Source organism: Euprymna scolopes, chromosome 31, assembly GCF_053919585.1.
Source record: "Euprymna scolopes isolate OS-2025 chromosome 31, ASM5391958v1, whole genome shotgun sequence".
Taxonomy (NCBI): Eukaryota; Metazoa; Mollusca; class Cephalopoda; order Sepiida; family Sepiolidae; genus Euprymna; species Euprymna scolopes.
Window position 1 is genome coordinate 7,846,684 of NC_136512.1, and position 22,796 is coordinate 7,869,479.

General features: G+C 31.9%; 1 protein-coding gene across 10 annotated transcripts in view; it reads left to right on the forward strand.

The window, feature by feature from the left end:
• LOC145255614 (pleckstrin homology domain-containing family H member 2-like) overlaps nucleotides 1-22,796 on the forward strand; it is a 1,732,783-nt gene that overhangs the window by 775,377 nt on the left and 934,610 nt on the right. For 2 of the 10 annotated variants that reach the window (XM_080114128.1, XM_080114129.1), the window contains exon 1: nucleotides 5,941-6,314. The exons of the other annotated variants lie outside the window; for them this stretch is intronic. The gene's annotated coding sequence lies outside the window, so the exon portion shown is untranslated. Of the gene's footprint in view, nucleotides 1-5,940; nucleotides 6,315-22,796 lie in introns of those variants that run through there. 10 annotated transcript variants of the gene reach the window in all.

The window sequence follows — 22,796 nt, forward strand, 5'->3', positions numbered from 1 at the left end:
CATATATATATGTGTGTGTGTATATATGTATATATATATATATATATATATATATATATATATATATATATATATATTGTTGTTTTCATTTCTCAGTGTTTTATGTTTTTAGTTGTCTGTTATTACTTATGCATATTGTTGGTCATGTTTGTCTCATTTTTATATATATATATATATATATATATATATATATATATATATCTGTGTGTGTCATAAGCCAGACTTCTTTATTATCCTCTTAAATATCAAGTGCTTGCATCATCCTGAGAAAAACCTGTTTGTACACCCACACATTTATGTGTTACTAAAATCCAATTATGCTGACAATGTGGTTTCTTCATTACCACTCAGAAGCAACAAACATGCACACACACACACACACACACACACACACACACACACACACACACACACACACACACACACATATATATATAATGAAAATAAGAATTACAGTTAAGAAGTTTACCAAAATAATCCAATATGGCAAAACTAAAGTGTATTATAAATATTGAAGAGTTAATATTTATAAAGTAATCTCAACCAGATGTAAAAGCTCGATAAAACCAAATAGGAAATAGAGCTTATAATAAGAACAAATAGTTAATAAAACATGTTAAAAATACTTTGAAAAAGAGTTAAAAACATATTTAATTTTAAAAGGGAAGCACAAAATAAGTGGAAAGTCTTTTATCCGTGGAGTTTTGATCCCGCATTTTGCTAAATCCTTCCGTCTGGTGAGAAGGAAAATATTTCTTCGAAACTCCACGGATTAAGGACTATCCACTTATTTTGTGCTACCTTTTTTAAATTTAAATATGTTTTTAACGTTTTTTCAAAGTGGTTTTTAACATGTTTTATTAACTACTTGGTCTTATATATATACTAGCAGGGAGACCCGACATTATCCGGAATTGAATGATGAACAACGAATGTTTCACACTCCCATATTTTTTATTGTTATCAAAATCGGTGTAATCGCCCATTTTTTTTTTTTTTCAATCAAATCAGTTGGTTGTCTGCTCTAGTTGGGGACCCATCGTAGTGCACCAGGAGAAAGCTCACATGCTTCTAACAGCGACATAGTTTACAATACATTGTAGTCTACATTGCACTGTAGAGAACCTACTGTTAATTTTTATAAAATTATTTTCACATATAATGGCTTGAATTAAAGTTTAAAATGCAAAAGTCAAGTATCATGGTTCATTTATGCTCTAAACAGAAACATTCATTTCAAACACTCCCCTGTCGTCTCAAAGAATCTACTGTTGATTTTATATAACTGGCCTTACTGCTTGTGCGGGAATAATGGCTTGAATAAGTTTAAAATACAAAAGTCAAGTATTATTATGCAATTGTGCTTTAAACAGAAACAGTCATTTTGAACGCGCTCCTGCACATCAAAGAACCTACTGTTGATTCGGTTTTCGGCTTGTGTGATATTAAAACTTATCGTATGCACTTGTGGTGTTAGGTTGTGTAAGGTGTTGATTTTGGTCAAAATCGTCTGTTCCTTTTTCCATCGGATTATTATCAATACTTATTCAAGACATTCGGATACACCACCTACCTAAGAACACTGCCAGGCACATATAGTATCTTCGTGTGGAATTTCATAAAAATCAACCCAGCAGTTTTCGAGTCCATAGTTAATGAGCATACACAAAGTTCTTTTCATATAATAATTAATAGATAGATGGATACGAATTGAGCTCTCCAACTTTAAATTTCCTACAGAAATTGTCCAGTTCTTTACGTATATAACACAGTATATAAAGCTTGTCCAAATGGTTAAGAAACGATTTTAACACTGAAGAAATACATCCTATGATGTTATAATATATTGTTGTCCTGATTATTGCGAAATTAAACCGAATCATAGCTCCCCTCCCACCTCCGAACTTAAACGAACACCCAACAGGTCAAGACATACTTATCAAGAAATCATCTCACCAACGAGACGCCAAAAACTTTAACATTAAGACTCAAATTTTAAAGTAACCCCCTCCTCCTACCCCCACATACTCTCCTTCCCCCTCCATGTATCCCTATGCCCTCAGCCACACCAGAAATGAACTTCCCAGACCCTCCCCCACAAGTTCCTTAAACTCCAAAACTAAAACATTACCGACATACCAAGAACCCCCTCCCACCTTTTCCCCTTTGTTCCTTTCCTCTTTTATTCGCTCTTCTCGCACCCCCCCCCCCCGACCCCATCCACTCTTTCATCCCATAACAATGAACATTTCTGTAAAAGTCTGAGGAAGCTACGGACGGCCAAAAAAAAAACGGCCGGGTAGCTGAAACAATAATGTAACTTAACAGAAAGATACGGTAATAAAAAGAATAAAACGTATATATATATATATATATATATATATATATATATATATATATATATATATATTAAAATTGTAAATCAATGAATTTCAAAAAACTCTCATTGAAATGAAATGAAGTGGTTGAGTTTCATATCAAAGAATTTTTATTATTCTAAGCAATACAAAGAATACTTTAGGAAATTAATCTCCTTAACCTATAGGGTTTCGATGTCTACCATCTCATCAGAGGAGAGAAAATATTAGCAAATAGTTATAAAGGTATGCACCCTATTTGCTAAAGTCAGTGAGACATGGAAAGTCAAAGTGAAAATAATACATTTATCAGAAGTCCTGTAGCAGGAGGATTTGTAGAAAAAGGATATGAATGTTTTTGTAGATCCAGCTTGCTTGGTAAAATCCATGTTATACGTTCTTTACATCCGTTTGGTAATAATGTCCAAGCTATATATTGGGTAATCCGCATAGCTGTGTAGATATCCGAATCCACGTTTCCATAACAACTGATTGTTAAATAAAAACTATTCTGAAGTATATATATAAATAGGCGGAAGTTTCTCAAGAGCTCTTTCGGCTATCATCTCATCAGGAGAAAATCGATAGCGTACAAAATAATATTATGTCGAAACTTTAAAGAGTTCTAATGGGGAACTATTGAATGTGCCAAAAACACGGGGTTTCGAGCAATTCTCGTTTAGATGGGATAACTTATAGAATATTGCTGCCAGTAATATTTTGTAAACCTACAATCTCACGTTTACATAACCACTGATTGTCAAATAAAAAACTATTCCGAAGTATATATATATATATATATATGTGTGTGTGTGTGTGTGTGTGTATGTGTGTGAATTGCCGTTTTATCTGTTTTAGTACACATGTTTCTGTTATTGGATCGTATTCACGATCCAGTAACTTCGTCAGACTTGAACAGAAGTGGTTATTATGATTTGGAAAGACAATATTAGAAGAAGACGATGAAAAAAAAGGGGGGGGCGGTCTCAATTTCGATCTAACAGCGTGTATGTCGGTTTTAAAGAACCATGTAAGTTGTTCAAGATAATGTTTTTCTATGTTTTTAAAGTGATCATCTGATGAGCAAGTGACTAAAAATGCAGCAAAGACATAATTTTGCCGACTTGTTAGTCGCAAACAAAACAATATTATAATGGTTACCTTTTGAATAGCAATAAATTACCAACTGAGAAAACTTTGAGAACTATTATATTACACTATATATGCTCTGGAATAAAAAAGAAAATCATTGAGCTTGGACTTTTTTAAAACTTTATGTAAAAAATTTTATTTCAAAATATAAAAACTGTTTAATTATGACATTTTTTTTAATCCATTACGATTGGTATATACAAACTGATTAACGTTTAAAATAAATGATGAACTTATATATATTTATATGTACATATATACGTCTACAATGCCGCCATTCGCCCATATATGGATTATTTTTGTCACATCTGGGCTGGTGCATCTGCTACTAGTCTCTCATTCTTGATAGATCCTGAACTGTCATCTAAGCTTCAACCTCTGTCCCATCAACGAAATGTTACATCTCTCTGCTTGTTCTACAAGTATTTTAATGGTGAATGCTCTAACGAACTACAAGCCCTTGTACTCCCTTGACGTAAATACTCTCGACAAACCTGAAAAGCAGCAAAGTCCCACCCCTATACAGTAGAAATCCATAGATGTAAGAAAGCCTTCTATTCCAATAGTTTCTTTCCCAGAACTGTTAGAATTTGGAATTTCTTTCCGGGTACCTGTTTCCCCAACTGTACTGACATACAAAAGTTCAAGGGTAATATGAACAGAGATCTTGGTGCTCAACTCCCTACATAGTACCCGTTTAACTTATGTCCCTGATAATAACTCCCTACATCAAAGTGGTATTGTGCCTTGTTTAAAGTGAAAAGGCAATAAAAATATATATAATTATTCCAGGTTTATATTTTCCAGAGGTGAAGCAACCAACGAAAATCTAAATAAGGTTCATACAAAAGTGCTCAATACCAAAGTAGAGCAAATTCTGTAGAAGCACCAAAACTTCTTTTCAGATATATTTTAAAAAAAAAGAAGAAAAACGCAAATAAATTACAGATGAGTTTGAGCGATTTCCGAAACTCCAAAGATGTGGGCCCTGTAGGTGGGGCATTAGAATACACCGACTGCCCCCCTGCAGAGGGTAAAAGTCTCTCAATGGGGGTCCTGGATATGACCTTAAACTATATCCAATGGTAAGGCCCCAGCTTGTGGGCTTTAGGGAGTGTGGAGCCACCCTTTAATTGCCATTGCTCCCAGGTCCACTCTGACTCAGAGTGGTAGTACCTGTTAGGGTTCCAACTATGGGTTAAATAGAAACCGACTTGAAAACAACAAATATATTCTATTAAAAAATATTTTCTTCAAAATCTTTGGATTCGGCATTAAATAACCCGAAAAGGGTTGATATGCCGTAAAACAAAAACAACCAACCAGCCAACCAACCAACCGAAGATGTGACCTGCCCATACCTAACATTTTTAGCTTGCCTTTGGTAACATTTATTTGTTATATACCTGGATATTTTTTTTACATTAGGTCCACCTTCACAATTTTCTTTAAACTGACAACTCCGATAGGTTTTCGACTATGCTGAATAAGAAAATTTCATTTAAATTTTGTAGAGACAAGTAGTCTTCGAGATAGAAAGACAGTGTAATTCACTGGCTGTCATGTTTGTACACATGCGTCAACTCACCGTTTGCATTCGAAATGTCAACTTTTATAGATTTTCGATTATGCTGACAACGAATATCACAGTTAAATTTAGGGCAAATATTTTTCACCCCCTCTCCCAAATGGGGTGTTTATTCTGAAAGCCGTTTTTAACATAAAGAGGCTGGCGGTGTTTATTCTGAAAGCCGTTCTTAACATGGGAAGATTGGGGGTGTCTATTCTGAAAGCCGTTCTAACATGAAATTACTCAAGAGAGTGAAAAAAATCGTTCTGCACGCATGTACATTTCTAATTTCCCAACGAACGGCCTACACTATCAGAAAGAAATTTTGGAATTCGTAATACTGAATTTCACATGAAAACAATGGTGCTTACGTATTCCTCGTATTTGTAAGATGATTCCAAAAATTACGAAAATCGAAGAGGTAGAAAATTATTTATCAAAGAAAATAGAAAATATTTAATAATTCAGTAATATTCAGGTAATTTTTGACTGCATAATTTGGAAGCTAACATTGTAATTCATTAGAATTGACAAAAAAAAAAAAATCAGTAGAAATCATTGTTTTTTTTGTTTTTTTTTTATCTGAAAACACCTCTTATCGACTACAAAATTCGTCCCAATAGTGTAGAAGCGCCCCAGACTGATATTTCTTTAAAAAAATTTATCTATTTAAAAAAAAAAATGTATGTCGTAATATTGCCAGTAAGTATTACCAAAATAAATATAAAACAGATTCGGTGTGAAATAATGTGTTGTGTCTCAAGTTAGTTGTATAATGTATCTCATGGTGTGCTGCGACCCACCGTTCGGGAACTACTTTCACACATCTTTATGTTATCCTCTCTTTTAGATTTGAATCTGTTTCTTGTTTAAATGAGGTTGGATTGGAAGGAAGAAGAAACTCTTTTAGTCTGACCCTTGTTCTTCCACCCCCGTCCCCCTACTGCCGTTTTAGAAGTGGGCCAAAATTCTAGGCAGTGGAAAATCGAGTGTTGTTGTTGTTGGGTCGACACTTTGAAAAAAAAAAAAAAAAAAATTCGGGAAGGATTTTTGCACACCTTCCCCTTTATTTTTATTTTTTTCTTAAAGGAGAGGTTCGATCTACTTTCTTTTTTCTTTTTTTTTAATCATCGAATGGATTATTAGACAAATTAATTTCGAACAACATTCGAACTCTTGGAATTTCTTGGATCGTTCATTATATTTTCCTCACCCTTGGGTACTGCTACCCATCTGTAAGTATCTTGAGTTTTTTTTTTCTTTGTAATTCTGGGTCCCCCTATTTAAAAAAAAAAAAAAAGTTCTTTGTCTACATTTTTTGGCCCTTATTTAGAATTCAACCTAATTAAGCAAAACAACAACAAACAACAACCACAAAATATGATTTACGCACCCTTCACGAAACGAACACATCGTATTCCAAAAATCGCGTAAATTGAGCGAGTAGTTATATATATATATATATATATATATATATATATATATATATATATATATATATATATATAATGTTTTGGGGACTGGTTTCTTCTGTGGAAAGCAACCATTTATTAAGTCGCCTGACGAGGACTTCTGATTTTAACCGACCATTTGTCGGATATCCAGTGTTGTGTTGCTACTATGTAGATTTGTTTATATTAATAAAAAATATATTTTGCTCTTTTTTTATTGAGCACTCTTAATAAACTCGTTAATCGTTAAATGCATTAGTTATCACTCTTGAATACCTTTAATCTGGTGTAGAAAATACTTTTTAAAGGATTTAAATCGATTGATGCTAAATCGTTAGCATTACAAGGCTGATCTCGCAAGTTTGAATTATTGTGAGATTACCTGCTCTTGTTTTTTCTAGATGGCGATGCGAGAAGGTCCCTTTTTGTTTACGTATAAAATTTATTTTTCTTGGTTGAAGATAAAAATACTCGATCATTCAATTTACGTAATTTTCGGAATATGACATCTTCGTTTAATGACGGGTACTTACATCTTGAACATTTTCCTGTATTTTTTTAAAATTAGGTTGAATTCTAAATAAGAACTTTTTTTCTCTCACAAAACAAAGCTACTGACTGTTTTTTTTTGTTTTTTTTTTTAACATTTCCTACATAACAAAGTTATAGTGGTTCTACAATATTTGAACCAGAAAACACCGGCTTTGGTACGTTTGCAGTTTAGAGACCGTACAATTTTGGATATGATTTTCAAGTGAAATAAAAAATTTTTATCGGTATCTTTTGTTTATTAAATTGTTAGATGAAAGTACAGAACAGTGGGTATGTTTTATAATCCATGGAGATTCGAAAAAGTGGGCAAAAATCAAATATATAACAAATGTTATCAAAGGCAAGATAAGTTACACTTCTACCTAGCTGAATAAGTTTTTAATGTTTTAATTACTTTAAAACGTTTATTCAATTAAAAACGAAATAGCAACCGGAAATGAAGTGGCAACAGTAATCGTAAAAATAATCTGCTTTCAATTATTTATTTCCTAAAAAAAAGTAAACAAATTAGGCACAAGGCCATCAAAGTGTGGGAGCATGGGGATTGTAGTCATCCTCTATCTATCCTACTTGTAACAAGACGCATTTTGACTAATCTGTGAAAGTACTCCATTTCATCATCGTAAAAAAAAATATGATGAAAATGTGATAAATTTTTTTTAGCACTTGTGAATTTCAGGCTTCGAAGATATTTTCTTTAAAGACTTTAACTCGGAACAGGGGGAGATAATGATTATTTGCATTTATTACAAAAGTTTAATTTTGTAAAAACAAAAAAAAAGTTCGTTTTGAAAAAAAAGTCATTCATTTTCATACTAGCTGGCCGCCTGGCGTTGCCCGATCGTACAATACGCTTAAACATGGTATTTTAATTCATGCAGATTGCGTATGTATTATTATAGAATCAATCCTCTATTGATTATTATATATTACGAGGAATAATTTGCCCGGTGGACTAATTCGCAAAATAAAGAAAGAAAGAAAAGAAAATTAAAATAATAATAATAATAATAATAATAATAATAATAATGATAATATCGTTCATCAAATTCCGTCTGTGTGTGTTTTTTGTTTTTGTTTTGTTTTTTAATATCACGGCAGCTGATATTTAGGCTCGACGGTCTAAAACATAGACATTTTCTGTTATAGATAAAATGGAAGAATTTTTACAGGGGAATACTTTACGTAACACCGGCCGGTGCAACTTAAAATATTCCCCTGTAAAATTATTCTTATTTATATATCTCGAGAGTTTCCTATGGACTCGATGACGGCTGGGTCTATTTATATGCAATTTCACACGAAGGTATATGGGACGATCAAGATACACAAACCTCATTCTCCTCTCCGACCTATCATATCCCAAATTCCTACTCTCATCTATTTTCTTATAAAAGCCTTAAAGGAACTTATTAACCTGTATATCCCAAACAAATACAGTGTTAAGTCCACACATGAACAAATGCAAATACTAAAAAAGCGATGTAAGCGGGGGAAAAATAATTGCTTCTCTCCATGTAGAAAGTTTATTTACTAATGTTCCTGTAAATATAAATAATTGATATAATTATTTATATTTACAATAATCCGTCACTCCTTCCAATTAAAATTAATAGAAAACATATTTTGAAACTTATCATTAATCTGCACTACACACGTACCCTTCTATGAGCCAACGGTAACACATATACCCAAGTAGATGTGGTGTCAATGGGATCAGTCTTCGGACTGATCCTAAGTGAAATCTATATGGCAAATAATAAAAATTCTATATGGCAAAGAATAAAATATTTTAAAATAATATAAAGCCCTCTATATATGTACTCTATCGGGTCGATATACTCATCTTGGCGGAAAATAATAAACAGATATACAAACTAAGAAACCTTTCAAAAGCTCAACCCTTAAGTTCACAGTAGAATTGATTATAACAAAAAGTCCATTCTTTAAGTTCTTATGGATACGTCCATTAAACATATCTGTATAAAATAAAAAAAAACACACACACACACACAACGGTACAAGATAACTACAATTAAACATTTATTGAATCACGCAAAATTGATTTGCCCGGTGGAATAATTCGCAAAAAAATAAAAAATAAATAAATAAATAAAAATAAAATAAACAAAATAAATAAATGAAATAAAATAATAATGATAATGTCGTTCATCAAATTCCGTCTGTGTTTTTTTTTTTTTTTAATATCACGTCAGCTGATATTTAGGCTTGACGGTCTAAAACATAGACTTTTTCTGTTATAGATAAAATGGAATAATTTTTACAGAGGAATATTTTACGTAACACCGGCCGGTGCAACTTAAAATATTGCCCTGTAAAAATTATTCTGTATAAAAAAAAACAAAAAAACAAACAAAACAAAAACAACCAGCACAAATTTCAGCCTCTTGAACTTCAAAAGCGAGTGGCCACAATGGTACAAGATAACTACAATTAAAAATTTATTGAATCACGCAAAATTGATTTCATCCACTAGAAAAACAGTACTTATCGAAATAAAAAATGTAAAGCATTTACTCATCAATAATCATTTTCTCAATTATATTGTTGATAAACAAATAAAACTAACGCTACAATCCACACTAAACCTTAACATTAATATAAATCAGTACCATAATGCCAACTCTATTAATACATTTTACCAAAACCAAATGCAACCAAATTTTAGAGTTGAAAAACAAAGGCAATTCAAAGAATCAAAGAACTGTGAAATTAAATTTATTATTTATTATAAGAAGTTTAGAACTCAAAACCTCGTTGTTAAAAGCAACTCCTCTCCGGCTAGAAAAACATTAGAACAAACCAATGTTGTGTCTTTATTCAAATGCCCTCGAGGAGAATGTAGCTCTCAAAATAAACATAAGAATAATACACACATTGGACATACAACAACAACGTTGTCCCGCCGACTTACTCTGCATTTAAATAACACCAACGCCATATACCAGCATTTAATAAAACAACATAACTGTCACCTACCAATCTTAGACAACTCCTTGTTGATAATACAAAAATTGTACAACACGAGAACAATTTTAAAACGTTATAAATTCTCGACGCGTTCTACATTCGAACCCATCATCCTACTATTAATAACATCGCATTCGAGAAGAGCAACGACATATTAAAATGTCTGACGTGACGCGTAAATGACGTTGTTTAATATTGGCCAATGAGTGGCGTTGATTTTAAAACTCAGATTTTTAATCGATTTTTTTTTTATATAGTTTTAACCTTCGATCACTGGATACAATTTGTGTATTTTACTTTGCACTTTTGTAATTTCCATTTTTTACTCCTATTCACTTGCACCTCATCAACTCCTTGAATTCCATCATTACTGAAGATGATTCGCAGTCGAATCGAAAGCGCTCGTAATATATATGGATCTTTCATTAATATTTTCGATTTTGAGATGAAAAAGATTATACGAAAAATTGAAAAAAAAGAATCATAAAGCAAAGTATCTCCGTTGTATATATATATATATATATATATATATATATATACACATATATATATACACATATATATATATACATATATATATATACATATATATATATATATATATATATATATATATATACACATATATATATATACATATATATATATATATACATATATACATATATATATATATACATATATATATATATATATATATATATACATATATACATATATACATATATATATATATATATATACATATATATATATATATATATATATATACATATATATATATATATATATACATATATATATATATACATATATATATATATATATATATATATATACATATATATATATATATATACATATATATATATATATATATATACATATATATATATAAATATATACATATATATATATATATATATATACATATATATATATGTATATATATAATATATATATATATATATATATATATGTATATATATATATATGTATATATATATACTGATATGTATTATACTGAGTTCGTGTAATTCAGTAAATTTTCATATACCAATAGGTTTAAAGCCAAAAATGGTTGACTTAAGGATTAAGCTACAAAATTATCACATTTCATAATTGAGCATTAATATACTGTGTGTGCAAAATCAAGACTTCAAGACAAGGTGTTGATGGCAACAAAAAAGTGTATTTCATTTTACGTTACAATTGTTTCAATGTCTATTTCGACAATTTCAAAAACCAGCATTTCTTCAGACTTTATGAATAAACACACTTTATGCAATGTAGCATTTTTTGAATAGAAAGAAAAAAAGGCGGGGGGGCCCTAACGGGAAAAGCATGCGAGAAACATTTACCTTGGTTGTGGTTACGGAAAAGCCCATTTAAATATTAATGTATCGCCTAATTTTCGTATCCTTATTTAAGAACAAAGTTATGTGAAGTTTTTACGGGGAGCCCTAAGCCATTTAAAAGAAAAGAAAAAAAAAAGTTTTTTAAATAGATTCCATTTGTTGGTTTCCTAAATTCCTTTATTTCCCAATAATTGATTTTTTGTAAAAAGAATTTTTTAAAGTTTGGTATCTATATTTATATTATAAATAAAGATGCTACGGTTAGTTTTAGTTTCGTATTAGAGGCAAGTAATGTTTATATATTATCGTTCTATTGGTACATGGATATGATTTAATTGTACAGAAGTTCGAAAAAACATTGGTACCGTCGGTTTCAAGCCCAACATAAAGTGGGCCAGTTAAGGGTAAAACGTAAATGATGTTAGCCTCTCGTCAGCCATGTTGTTTCTATCTGAGGAAAAAGGGGGCACTGTTTTGAGGCTGGTGAGTATGCTGGTCTTCTCTCTATGATCCTCCATTTAATGCTGAATAGTGTTCCGTTGTTTTTAGCTGCCATACTCGGGCGGCTAATGCTGTCTTCATCCTTGTTTTTGCGCTGAAGGAACTGTTGTGCATGTAAAATCTCTGCTTAAAGTCCCTTTCGAAGATGCAGAGAAATACCACATTATAAAGACTATTAATGACCCTCAAAAAACCTGTTTGAACGTACGCAATGAGACCCTCAAAGCCTGTTTATATAGGTGACAAGCGCGCCTAATAAACTGGGAGAACCGAACAACAAACGAAGACCCTACCTAAAGGCATTTCCTCAAGAGTATTCTAGATGCAGTCAACTTAACGCATAAATTAGTAAAGTGAAAATGGACATTTAGGCAAGTGTAAGTATAAATATTAAGTATAAAAATGAAGAAAATTATAAAGAATACAATACACATATATAAAAGGCTTAGAAATTAAATAGCCTGCATACCTCCCCTCAACTATTTAAAATAAAAAAGGTTAAAAAATAAATAAGATAGATTAATTACCTCCCTTGGACCAACTGAAACATGGATTATCTCCCCCTTAAGAGCCTAACATCATTTACGTTTTACCATTAACTGGTCCCCATTATGTTGGGCTGGAAACCGACGGTACCAATGTTTTTTCTGAACTTCTGTACAATTAAATAAATATTAAGCTTTTATATCGAAAAAGTGTTTCTTTGTAATCGAGCACTTTGTTGGAATTCTTTTCCCCCAAAACAGTAAAATATATATATATATATATATATATATATATCAAATTTTTCCAATTCCGATACCTCAAAACGAATAATCGTCCCAACACTAATACACACGCACACACACACACACACACACACACATATATATAATCTTCTGACTATTTTTACATTGGTCATGATGCTATTCCGTAATTTTTAGCTTGGTGACACACCCCTGTGCTGACGATGAGGTTCGATATCAATAAAAAAATTGATATCGTCTCAGAAACGATCGTACACAATTTATGTAGAATTCTCCCAGTGTATGTAAATGATTATCATTTAATTTCGTTTATATATATATATATATATATATATATATATAAGTAAAACCCCAAGATTCAGCATTAAAAATTAGTAACAAAATAAAGTACAGTATATAATACACATGTATATAATCAAATATCATTATAAATAACACCGTAGAAGGCGGAAAATACCGTAAGCAGGGCCCAGAAAAACATCGTATTCCATGTTGTAGCCTGAAAAAAGCGTATCCTAGGGTACCGTATCCCAGAGGTCTACTGTATACACATATATACATATATATAATCTGAGGTTATTGTTTCCCAGAGGTTAAGTAACCAATAAAGTTTATACAAAAGTGCTCAATACCGAAGCAGAGCAGGATATACTCTTTCTTCTTCTTCTTCTTCTTCTTCTTCTTCTTCTTCTTTTTCTTCTTCTTCTTCTTCTTCTTCTTCTTTTTCTTCTTCTTCTTCTTCTTCTTCTTCTTCTTCTTCTTATTATTATTATTATTATTAAACTTTGCTTTCGTATAAGCTGTATCGCCTGAAAAGGTATCTGGTTACTGGTAACTAGCTAACCGAAACATGCTCATGAATGTGTAGCAGCATATTACTGCTTATGTAAAAACAAATAAAAAATGTATATATATATATATATATATATATATATATATATATATATATATATATATATATATATATATATAGACAACAGAGAGCTTTTGTTTAGTTATACGTTTTTTATTTTTCAAATTTACTGATTATTTTGTTTGTGTATAGATCAAAGGTATGAATAAATGTCCCATAAATTTATCTTTTTGAAGCATATCACGATTTTGTTGCTTTTCGTCTTTCGTCAAGACATCGTCAGGAATGTGTAAGATTTGGTTGTGCTTACAGGAAGAGTGTTAGAAGCAGGAGTAGTCGGAAAACGGTTAATGCGTGCGAAGCCGTTTGTGCTCAGTGGGGAAGGAGGGAGTGTCTAGTTTTCAGGTGAGGGACGGGTCAGACAGGGAAAAGGAGGTTACGATAGGCGTTTTAAAATGTTTTTGCTGCTTTGAAAAATAACTATATTTAGGACAGGTTTTTTAGTTCTTGTATATACTGCTTCGAAAATTCTTAACGTTGGTTTCATGGTGTATTACTTGTGTGTTGCTATCTAAAATTTCTCTAACTTGGAGGGGGGCAGAATCGATAAATAATGGTCGATTTGAATCGCAATTCAATTCACTGGTCACGCGATTCTTTGCTAGATTTTTTGCAGACTCTTTCGCGTTGGCCCTCATTAGATTTGGAATGTTATTTCGGTTCTTGGGACAAAAACCTACAGAATTCCAATTATCGGCGAAAAAGTAAGTTTCTTCTATTTCTACCGTATCCTATTTTCGGATCTATTTATTTCTTAGAAAATAGAGTTTATAACTAAATAGTGCAATTTTCGTTGAATGGTGTAGGCACGCGGATGTTTGAACTTTCTGACCTGTCTTTCCGGAGTCTGCAATTGAATCATTGATATAATTTTGAAATTAATTATTTTTTTTACCTTCATTAAACAATCTCAGTCTTTATTTATTTCCCTCCCTACAAGGGAAGAGTGTGACACTAGGGCATTTTTTTAATGTGAGAAAAATCCAGCTCCCGAAAAAAAAGGAGCATTCTGGATTAGGTTGAAAATAAAAATAGCCCCAATCTAGAAAGACTAGCGGGGGGGGGGCGGTAACCGTAAAATACGCCTAAATATGATATTTTAATTTTTCCAGATTTCGTTTATATTATTATAGTGTCGTGATTTCAAAAGTTAAAAAAAATTAGGTGCCATCAGCTAGAATCGAAACCGAAACTGTAGCATTCAAAGCTGGTGACATTACCTCTGTACCAACGTGACATGCATATAAACCGATTAAAAATTAAAAATAAACTAAGATGGGTGTACCAAATGTTTAACGAATTTTTCAATTTGGGCTCATTTTTGACCCCTTAAAAACAATTTTAAGTAAGTAAAGTTGGGCGCAGGATTTGTTTTTTTTTTTAATCTGAGAAAAATCTCAGCTTTCGAAAAAGAGGCATTATCGATAAGGCCAAAATAAAATTGCCTCAGTCTAGAAGAATTTCTCCTTTATTGAACGCAGACAGAAAAAAAATGCAGTCTCATATCAGGGCAGCAATCACCACTTCACACAATCATTACACTCGTTTTGGTGCTTATTCAAAACGAGTCCCCTTGGTGACCTTTGTCAAATTAGGGGGAAGAAACAATAACACGGAACAAAAAAAAATGGTGAATACGCAGGTTATTCTAATAGAGCTATGCTCTGATTGGTCAAAAACAGGTCGTAGTGAGCGGGTACATTGTCATGGTGAAATAGAATTGTAAATAGGAGCTCTTACTTTTCAAGCAAACTTTGTATGATGATGCAGATGGACCGTCATTCAAACACCTTTTTCTCATAGTACTGTCCAGATGTTGATCCTCAACCAATCATATATATCAAATATATCATATAGTAGTATGTTTATTCATTGAATGGCGATCGACTAACGTCTAGATACAACGCGCAAAATTATGAATAACACTGGCCCACTACTCGCTTAACACTATCTTTATTTCGGCTGTGATGGTCCTCCTCAGTTTGGGAATAGTCTATGATTATTTTGATAGGCATTATTCTTGAAGCAAGTGCAGTGCGTGGGAAGCCCAAACATGATCCTGACTCCTATTAATGAAGACGATGTCTGATGGATTGAAACTTGATGACATAAACTGACGTTTATAATGTTACTTTGTGGAGGGTTTAATTTATATGTCGTATTATTGCATGTCGTGTTACTAAATGTCTATGGTGGGGTTCTCTAGTATTTGAACCATTTGTTACTCTGACAGTTTATTTACGTTCCGTGATCAGTTTAAGTGTGTTGCGTGCGTGTGTGTCAGACATAACATAAACACATACATGTATTAAATAAAATACGCATATACACATGTATTAAATAGAATACGCATAAACACACACATGTATTAAATAAAATACACATAAACACATACATGTATTAAATAAAATACGCATAAACACATACATGTATTAAATAAAATACGCATAAACACATACATGTATTAAATAAAATACGCATAAACACATACATGTATTAAATAAAATACGCATAAACACGTACATGTATTAAATAAAATACACATAAACACATACATGTATTAAATAAAATACGCATAAACACATACATGTATTTAATAAAATACGCATCAAGTGCGCTTGAAAGCCAAATCACAACGTAATATTAGGAAAATAAACGAATATTTTACTTGTTTGAAATTTATCACAAATATATTTCGGAGGTACACTCCATCTTCAGTGTGTTGTTTTGTTTCTTTTTTTCAAACTTCTCAAAATACAACCGCCAGATACAACGCGTGGCTCTATACAAACAGACTTCTTGCTCCAAATTTACAACATGGAAAAGAAGAAGAAAAATAAAAATAAAAGAAAGAAGACAACACACTGAAGATGGAGGATACCTCCGAAATATATTTGTTATAAATTTCAAACAAGTAAAATATTTGTTTATTTTCCTAATATTACGTCCTGATTTGGCTTTCAAGCGCACTTCATGCGTATTTTATTTTATTGAAATTAAAACAACGTTTCTATTGAACTCTCATTCTTGACATATATGTATTTCGACATACCTCATCAATTTTTCAACTGCGTCGTTGGTCTTTTGGTTCACCTGGGAATTTCATCTGTTCTTGGATGGAAGCTCGAGCCTGTGGATGAATGCATTTCAACTCCAACACGATGATTTTATATAGTTTTTTTTACTTCCCAGGTGTCGATCGCAGAAGAATGGGAAATGAATATCTCTGCCTTTGGGTTTCTCTTAGTCTCCAATTCAAAACACGTCAGCTCCTTCCCAAGGAGGAGGGAAACAATACATCCGCCCTGCTCGACATCCAAATTCCAACTCATCTATTTTCATACCTAACCAGAACACATGACAGAAAGACACGTACTTCCGATGCTGGTCAAATCTCTTCCAGTGCAACTTGTCCATTTGACACCTCAACATGTTTTGATAACTTTTATCAAAACATAGCTTCAGATCTCATCTCTTGTTTATTTCCAATAAGATAAATTGATAGATAGATAGATAGATCGATAGCAAGATAAACAAATAGAAAGATAGATAACAGCTAATTTCTCTTTTGTTCCACAACTATATAACACATTTATTTTGTACAAAAATTTGGTTAGATTGCAGAAAGGATTGTAAACTTTACTAAGGATTCAATGGTTATAAGTTGGAGTTAGGAGACAAAGTTATATGTTTATAATTAACTAGCGACATCTGTGTCCCAGCGCTGCCCAGGTGGGATATTATAATTTTTATATTTAATAAAACATGATTGCAAAAAAAAAAAGGAATTCATGAGCATGTTTTAGCCAGCCAGTTACAAGTAAGTAACAAGATATTTTGTATAAGCAATGTCGCCTGAAGAGAGCTCTAGTTACTTGTAACTCGCTGACCAAAACATGCTCATGAATGTGTAACAACGTAAAATGCTTATGTAAAACAAATAAAAAGTACATATGTAATAATATATATATATATATATATATATATATATATATATATAATTATTTACTATGATAATTATTAAATATCTACAGATACAACTGCTTTGTTCTTTCGGGAATCATCAATGCAGGGTGTCTGGATTAATACCGGACGATAAATTTGAACCCGGCAACAGAAGCCATCTCTGGCTTCATTAGTAATTTGGCCAGCGTTAACCACAAGTAATACTGTTGAAATTTAAACATTTATTTAAAAAAAAAAATTTAACGTCTCTCAGAGCTATCTAATCATTATATGATGATCTGTGCATTGACTGACTTTATTTCAACTGAAGGTGCTCAACGATAACAAACGAGTTTCTTAAAGGAGCTGATATATATATATATATATATATATATATATATATATATATATATAGGACGTCTCAAAAATGTAAATATATACTAATACTTCAAAGGACGATGAACCTTTTTTTTTAACTAACCTGGGTGCCCGGAGGTGTGTATTGAGCAAAAAAAAAGGTTGTAGTAGGTAGGCAGGCTCAGACCCATAGTGTTAAGGAGGAAAAGAATGTGAAAAAAAATGTGATGTGTTTGCCATTGCGTCCATCGCCAAACCAGAAGTGGCGAAAGTTTAAATTAAGGCTAGTCGATCGAAAAGAGGAGATGACTTTCAAAAATATTTGCGAAAAAAGCAACCACCTCCCTGTAGAAAAGTACCCAGTTGAGGGCGAAGAAATTAATGTTTTTAGTCAATTTTTCGATATTTGTCATCCGGAGGGTCGAGCTTCAAAACGATACCGATTTTGTGAAAATCCGTCACCTCTGTCGAAAGTTTTAGGCAGGCATACATGCATACATACATGCATATATTTAAACAGACAGGTGAGATTTATATTATAGACTAGCGGGGTACCCGGTGTTGCCCGGGTGTTTGGAGGTGTATATGCAGGAAAGGATGACCCTGTTTTAATATTATAAAAAACAAGATGTTAACAAAATTGGAAAAAGGTGTAAAAGAGAAAAAAATGTTTAGGTAGGAAGCTTGGCTCAAACCCGAAGCATCGAGGCTAAGGCGGAAAAAAAAGTCTGACATGTTACCCCTGCGCCAAAGAGATATACAATTGAGAACGGATAAAATTAAACCTTTAAAAACACTTGCAGGTGGTTTAACCTAACGTCAATGTTTTCTAGGTCAAACATGACATCATTGTCGTAGTAGCAGGAGGAGAGAAAATGAAGGAACGATTTTTTCGGCACCCCTCCTTGTAGAAAAGGGTCCAGTTTAGGGTGAAGGAATTAATGTTTTTGACCAATCTTTTTTTTTTTGTATATTTGTCGTCCAAGATGTCGGGCTTCAAGATGAAACCAATTTCATGAAAATCTGTCGCCTCTGTCCAAAGATTTTGCGAGACATACAAACATACACACATACATACATACATTTTCGTTTTTATTTGATTTTTAAATTTTAAATTATCAATCACATTACATAATATTGAATTAGCTCTAGGATATTTAACTATCGAGCTTATTATATATCTAAATTACAACGAGCACTTTCTCTTTCCTATATTTTAATTAAACTAGTAATTTCACTGTTACATTGAAATACACTCAGCTCTTTAGACTCTTGTTCTAATCTCCTTTAAATTATATATATATATATATATATATATATATATATATATATATATATATATATATATATATATTATTATTATTATTATTAATCGTTTTCATATAGTGTTTAATTATATACTAGGTCTGCTTAGTCGCCCAGCACATGTGATAATTCTTTAAGTCGTGTTACTCTCCACCGTTCTTCTCTGCCTATAATTTTTACTTCGTCACATAAGGGTAGATTATTTCCTTTTTCTCTCCAAATATGGTCAGGCATACCCGACTTTTCAATCTCTCCGCATATTTTAGCTTTTCGCCTCTGTCTATAATTCGCCTATCTATGTTTATAACCCCCCCCCCGCCTTAGTTTTATTGTAACATTCTTCAGTTATATCGAAGAATTCAGAAAATATTCTCAAATGAAATGACTTTAAAGAAAAAGAAACAGCGAAATCTGCTTGAACCGAAAATCTTGTTTACAAATGTAAAACCCAAACGTGATCAAAAGAAACAAAAATCAATAGGGAGGACGAATGTTGTAAACGCATCGATTTTTAAATTTGAGGGGAAAAATCAATTAATTATTGGATTTTCATAAAAACATGCTCTATATTCAGAACCTGTATTACCGACCACAAACGACGGTAGGGTTGGGTTGGGTAGGGTTAGGAGTAGACGGTTCGAAAGGGATAATTCTGGAAGCATCTTCTAGTTTTTGTTCTTTTAAATAAAATTTTACTAACAATATTTATATTATTACTAGCCTGGGTGCCCGGCGTTGCCCGGGTGTTTGGAGGTATGTGTTGAGCAAAAAAAAAAAAAAAAAGTGATAGTAGGCAGGCAGGCTCGCACCATGAAAGAGGAAAAGAATGTGAAAAAAACGTGACGTTTTTGCTGTTGCGCCTATCGCCAAACCGGAAGTGACGAATATTTAAATTAAGGTCAATCAAAAAGAAGGGATGACTTTCGAAAATATCGGCGAAAAAAGCGACCCCTCCCTGTAGAAAAGTGCCAAGTTGAGGGTGAAGGAAGTAATGTTTTTAACCAATTTTTCCATATTTCTCATCTGAAGGGTCGAGCTTCAAAATGATACTGATCTCGTGAAAAGTTTTAGGCAGACGTACATACATACATACATACATACATACATACATTTAAACAGACAGGTGAGATTTATATTATAGATTCCATGTATCCTCATAAAATGTAATATTTTCTGTATCAATTTTCAATATTTACTTCAACAGTGCTCAGTATGTTAGTAGAGCCCATGAAAATTAAACTTCAAACGCGGAAGATTCTATGCAATTTATTTGCCATATATCTTCATAAATTATATAGCAGGCCGCCCGATGTTGCCCAGTCATAAAATATGCATAAATATGATATTTTGATTCATACAGGTTTCATATTTATTATCATGTAGACAATTCTCTGTTGATTATTATATTGTACCCAATATATATTAGTGATTTCAAAAGTTAAATAATATATATGACTTGGTTGCCATCAGCTAGAATCGCAACCAAAACATTTAGCGCTCCAGTAGGATTTGCTACCATATGACCTAAGGACAGATGGATATCAACACTTAAAAAAAACCTTCAAATGTATATTTTTACATGCGTAGAGGAATAGTTTAAGTCAGCTTACTCTCGTCAATTTCGAATTTTTTAAATTTTGACATCTTAGCAGCTATTTTTACCAGCTAAAAAAAACAAATTGAATTTCTTCCATAGGTTCGAAAAACCCCTATATATCAAGTTTCACGTCTGTAGACAAAAAAATTGATAGAGTAGCTTGATAGAGATCGTTCTGCACACACAAACAGATAAGATCGCTTATAAAAAATCTTCATGAATGACTATAAATAACAAAAGTTTATATTCCAAATTTCAAGATGTTGACCATTTTACTATTTATCCCTTTAAGTAAGTTTACATGCACAATTCTTACAACACGTGTTTCGAAGCACAAAATCATTCATTTAATTATTATACAATTTATTGCATTTATTTTCTTTTAAAATTGGTTATTTTTCTGCTTATGAGTTAAGGGCGAAATATATTCATTAATCGATAATAATAATTAAATGAATGATTTTGCGCTACAAAACAGGTGCTGTTAAGAACTGTGCACGTCAATTTACTTAAAGGAATAAATTGTAAGATGGTCAAGATCTTGAAATTTTGAATATAGACTTTTTTCATGTATTTGCTATATGCTGAATAATTATATTGAGCTTCATAAATTAAAGGGTTTGTATGAATAAAATATAATAAACATATTTCCAATTAAATAGCAATGAACATAAGAGATATCAAAATAGCAATTCTCTGAATGCATTATTCTCTTATACTTTGCAGTGTAATCATACATTTGACGTCAAATAAACAAAAATAGTTAAATGTATTTCAAATAAACCGCGCTTCTTGAATCAGCGTTTATTGCAAATGCAAGAACAGTTAAACAACGTTGAGGTTTCTATGATGTATCGCCATTGATAAGTAAGCTCCTATTAAATGGACATAATTTAATTTTGGACACAGGTTAACTCTCTAACACTATAGAAAACACCTCCGATAATAATTAATACATCAATAATCAATCAATAAATTACATGACAAAAATACACTCATTTCCTTTCAGTTACACATCTATATTTGATTTATAACGGACATATTTGTTCCAAAAAGGATATAAATTGCATCATGTCTTTTTAAATATATTAATGGATATATGACGTTATATATATATATATATATATATATATACACACACACATAAATATATATATATATATATAAAATATAAAACTGAATGTCTCTGAGTCTGGTCACGGATAGGCTCCTATATGGTTGACTATTTAAAAAAAACTGATTACATATAATGATAGAAGATGTATCGAGACACAGGAATGGGTATGTTTGATCTGGCAGAACGGTGGTTCATTAAAATTGTGGGGTCTGCGTTCGCACCTGGTCCACAAAGTATGGAAATAAAAAATTAAAGAATTTAAAAAAAACGTTTACAAGTGTTTTTTATATAGATGTACATAAGAATACTTTGATAAGTATGTTTTAACTTAAATAGCGATGGTATAATTAAATTGTGGGGTCTGCGTTCGCACCTGGCCTCCATAGAATGGAAATAGGCACAAACTTTAATAAAGACTTTTCATATTTATCTGCGTAAGTATACTTTGATAATTATGTTTCAGTTTGAAGAAATATGGTATAATAAAATTATGGGGTGTTTGTTCGCGCCTGACCTCCATAGAATGGAAATATGTGACAAAGTTTAACAAGGTTTTTTAATATAGATCCAAAGAATATTGTGATAAGTGTTTTATTGTGAACAGGTATGGTATAATAAATTATGGGGTTTATCTATTTTATTTTTACTTTCATCATATTTTGCTTTGGTTTTGATACCCCCAAATTCAACCCAAATTTTCAACCCTTCCTTTTCATGACCTGTCATACTTTCATAAATCAGAGTCCATTTTCTGTAGGCTGTTTTTGAACCCAGTCAACGACGGGTATTTTTGCTAGTATATATATACTCTTTATCTGTGCCTAAACCTAAACGTAGATTCCATGAACAAAGCTTCTTTCTTAGAACTGCATGCCTGTGGAATT